This window comes from Molossus molossus, unplaced genomic scaffold, assembly GCF_014108415.1.
Source record: "Molossus molossus isolate mMolMol1 unplaced genomic scaffold, mMolMol1.p scaffold_m16_p_2, whole genome shotgun sequence".
Lineage (NCBI taxonomy): Eukaryota > Metazoa > Chordata > Mammalia > Chiroptera > Molossidae > Molossus > Molossus molossus.
The window spans coordinates 73,626,361-73,630,786 of record NW_023425355.1 but is presented as its reverse complement, the minus strand read 5'-3'; the positions used below and the strand labels follow the sequence as shown (position 1 = coordinate 73,630,786).

The 4,426-nt window shown below is 42.7% G+C and overlaps 1 non-coding gene across 1 annotated transcript; it reads left to right on the top strand.

Moving 5' to 3' along the window:
- The first annotated feature begins 4,014 nt into the window (after window positions 1-4,014).
- LOC118636733 lies at window positions 4,015-4,121 on the top strand. The gene has a single exon (XR_004960720.1). It is a non-coding gene; the product is annotated as a U6 spliceosomal RNA (small nuclear RNA).
- Window positions 4,122-4,426: the final 305 nt, after the last annotated feature.

Below are 4,426 nucleotides of genomic sequence, written 5' to 3'. Positions count from 1 at the left end.
CACCAGGTGCCCCACTCAGGGTCCAGTGCCAGGAAGAGAAGTCCCCATCACTTCTGGCTGGAAAAACCAGCGGAAACCGAGGCTCAGGGAAGCTGAGGCGGCTGGAGCCCCAAGCAGCTCCCTAAAAGGCCGGCGCACGAACTTATCGGACTCTCTCCCTCAAAGCTCAGAGGGGAGGCAGCTCGAGGGGCGCCAGAGACATACAGGAAAGAACTGAGCTGTTTGGCACTGGAGCGAGCTCTGGAGAGGGGGCTTCCTCGGGGAGAAACGTGCTGTCAGAGGCCTTTGTTCCTTTGGTGAGCCCTTCCAGGGGGCGGCAGACAGGAGCCATATCTGGGACTCCAGCAACCTGGCTCACACTGGTAGCCCCTCCCTGCTGACTCCCTGAGGCCCCACCCCGCCCCACCAACTTTCAAGCCCACCCAAGCTGTTGCCACTTGCTTAACCATAGGATTGGCCGGTCTTGGATCCTGCTTCAGGTTTTTCCTAAATTCTTTCAAACGAGCATCACCGGGTCTCAGCGAGCCCCATACCTCTCATTAAGTAATACACAGAAACAAACACAGGGAGGCAGCCAAAATGAGGAGACAAAGAAACAGGTCCCAAATGAAAGAACAGAACAAAACCCCAAGAAAAGAACTAAGCGAAAGGGAGATAAGCAACCTAACAGATACTGAGTTCAAAATACTGCTTATAAGGATGCTCAATGAACTTAGTGAGAACCTCAGTGAACTTAGGTAGGGCCTCAAGAGCATAAAAAAGGACCAGTTAGAAATCATGGATACACAGTTAGAATTCAAGGAGGCATTAACTGAAATAAAGAATGATTCCCACAGCTTCAATAATAGAGTATGTAAATCCAAGGAGCAAACCATCGATTTGGAATATAAAGAAGCAAAAAATCCGCAATCAGAACAGCAAAAAGAAAAAGAATTAAAAAAAAATGAGGATAGGGTAAGGAGCCTCTGGGACAACTTCAAGAGTGCCAACATTCGCATCTTGGGGGTGCCCGAAGGAGAAGAGAGACAACAAGAAATCGAAACCTGTTTGAAACAATAATGGCAGAAAACTTTCCTAACTTGGTGAAGGAAACAGACATACAAGTCCAGGAAGCACAGAGAGTCCCAAACAAGATGAACCCCAAGAGGCACACACCAAGACACATCATCATCAAAATGCAAAAGCTTCAAGACAAAGAGAGAATCTTAAAAGCAGCAAGAGAAAGGCAGCTAGTTACCTACAAGGGAGTTCCCATTAGGCTGTCAGCTGATTTCTCAAAAGAAACTTTGCAGGCCAGAAGGGAGTGGCAAGAAATATTCAGAGTGATGAAAACCAAGAACCTACCACCCAAAATTACTCTATCCTGCAAAGCTGTCATTTAGAGTTGATGGACACATAAAAACTTTCCCAGACAAGAAAAAGTTAAAGGAGTTCATCACTACCAAACCGTTATTATATGAAATGATGAAGGGTCTTTGTGAAGAAAAAGATAAAATGTATGAACAAACAAAATGGCAATGAATACATATCTATCAACAATGGAATCTACAAACAAAATGAACAGGAAGAACAGAAACATTCTCATAGATACAGAGAACATTTTGTTGGTTGCCAGTTGGGAAGGGGGTTGGGGGAATGGGTGAAAAAGGTGAAGGGATTAAGAAGCACAAATTCATTGCTAGACTGACAAACCTCAAAGGGAAAGGGGTTGGGGGGGTGGGAAGAAATAAACCAAAGAACGTATATGTGTAACCAATGGACACAGACAATAGTGTGGGAAAAGGTGGGAGGGGGGTGGGAGTGGGGAGGAGGGGGTCAATGGGGGGGAAATGTGGAACATCTGTAATACATTTTACATCCAACAATAAAGATTTGGGAAAAAAAAAGAAACATTGAAAACCAAAAAAGTGGAAATGAAGAATGACATAGCAGAAATTAAGAACATGGTGGAAGGACTAATCAATACACTAGAGGAAGCTGAGGACCGAATCAGTAAATTAGAACACAGGGTAGAAAAAATCAACCAATCAGAAAACAAAAGGAAAAATAATTTAAAAGAGAACTATAGAAAGACAAAATGGCGTCAGAGTGAATGGAAGCTATACAGACCTACTCCCAGGACCAAACTGGAATTAAAACAAAAATAAAGACAAATTGCAGGAAAAGCAACAGAAAAACAGCTTGCAAGGGTCATATAACCAGGGACACTGACTCGATCCTTTTAGGATTGCAGAGCCATGAGAGGGGTCAAGGAGCCCACAGACAGCAGTGGCATTAGCTGTGAGCAGCACCCTTGGGTTAAACTCCCAAGTGGCTCAAAAGCACAGAGCTGGGACAGACACTAAAACAGCCACAGCCAATCACCTTGGGCTCCAGCAGATGAAGGGCAGACTGGATTGGAACTGTGTGGGGACACATGGGATTTGGAGGGCACTCAGAGCTTTTGCTGGGTTGAGGTCATGCCAGACAGTGGTCATCTTAATTTTTCCAAGGGCTCTGGGGAGTGGCAGAGGCCCCTACCTCAAAGATTCAACCCCACCTGGAGGCCATTGAAATGCAAATTGAGGCCCATTAACAACCAGCATCTGCACCAGCCTCAGGAAATCCCCTTATGCTGAACACCTGAGGGAGTTTTCCATTCAACTGAGAAGCCAAGGCTATTCCAGTAACCACTCCTGATAGCCTCCAGGCAAAAAGCTAAAGAATAACTGTACCATTCCTGTGCTAGCAATTCTAACCAGGAAAGTAAGACTTGACAGTGGTGTTTAAAGTGGGTCCTCCTTCCCTCTCCCAAACACAGGAGAGGGAGCCACAAACAGCAGAACACCGACACCCACAGGGAAAATTTGGCAGGCTCCACAGCCCACTGTAGTAACCAAAATGTTGAAACACAAAAACAAAACCCAAATAAAAAAACAGGAGACCTCAACCAAAGATAAGATAAATGAGGTGCAGTTAAGCAACTTAACAGAATTAGAATTCAGAGCCATGATCTTGAGGAAGCTCAACACCATGTGTACGGACATGGGCACAATGAGTAAAGACATGGAAATGTTGAAATCACCAGTTGGAAATTAAAAACACCAAGAAGAAATGAAGAATGACATATCAGATAAGAACAGATTCCACTGTCTAAACAACAGAGTAGAGAAAGCTGAGGACTGAATCAGTGAATTAGAAGAAAGGGAAGAAAAAATCAATCAATCAGGAAAACCAAAAGGAAAAAAAAAACAATTAAAAAAACAGGAAGACAACTTAAGAAAACTGTGGGACAACTGGAAATGTAATAATATTTTCATCATAGGAATCCTCAAAGAAGAACAAACTGAGTAAGTGTTAGATAATTTACTTGAAGAAATCATGACAGAAAACTTCACCAATTTGGTAAATAAGAAGGCATTCAAGTTTAAAAAGCACAGAGAGCCCCAAGTAAGAAGAATCCAAACAGGACCACACTAACCACACATAGTAATAAAATGCCAAAAATGAAAGACAAAGAGAGAATCTAAAGGCAGTAAGAGATCAGCAACAGGTTACCTACAAAGGAACCCCCCTAAGGCTCTCAGCTGACTTCTAAACAGAAACACTACAGGACAGAAGGGAATGGCAATGAGGTAATCAAGGTCATAAAAACAGGATCTGAATTCAAGACTACTCTACTCAGCACGGCTATCATTCAAATAGAAGGTGAAATACAAAGCTTCCCAGACAAAAAAAAAAAAAAAAAAAAGGACTAAGGGAATACATTCGCACCAAACCACCACTGCATGAAATGTTAAAGGACTGCTATAAATAGCAGGAGAAATAGGTAAGAAAAATAAAAATAATACCAATCTAAAGAACAATGGCAATAAATAAGTACATATCAATTATCACATTAAATGTGGATGGTTGAATGCTCTGATAAAAGACACAGAGTAGATGACTGGATAAGAATGCATGACTCATCTATGTGTTGTTTATAAGAGACCCACCTCACAACAGAGACTCACGTAGGTTGAATGTGAAGGGATGGTGCTCCCTTCGGCAGCACATATACTAAAATTGGAAGGATACAGAGAAGATTAACAAGGCCCCTGCACAAGGATGACACAAACATTTGTGAACCATTCCATATTCTTTCTGAAATTAGTACAAGAAATAGGAACAAAAATAAAACCACACTAAACAAAAATAGTGATAAATATGTACATATCAATTATCACCTTAAATGTGAATGGTTTAAATTCTTTGGTAAAAAGATACAGAATAGCTGACTGGATAAAAAAAATGACTCACATATATGGTGTGACCACCTCAAAAAAAAAAGATGCCCTGGCCGGTTTGGCTCAGCGGTTAGAGCGTCGGCCTGCGGTCCGGAGAGACGCGGGTTCGGTTCCCGCTAAGGGCATTACCTCGGTTGCAGTTTGTCCCCGGCCCTGGTTGG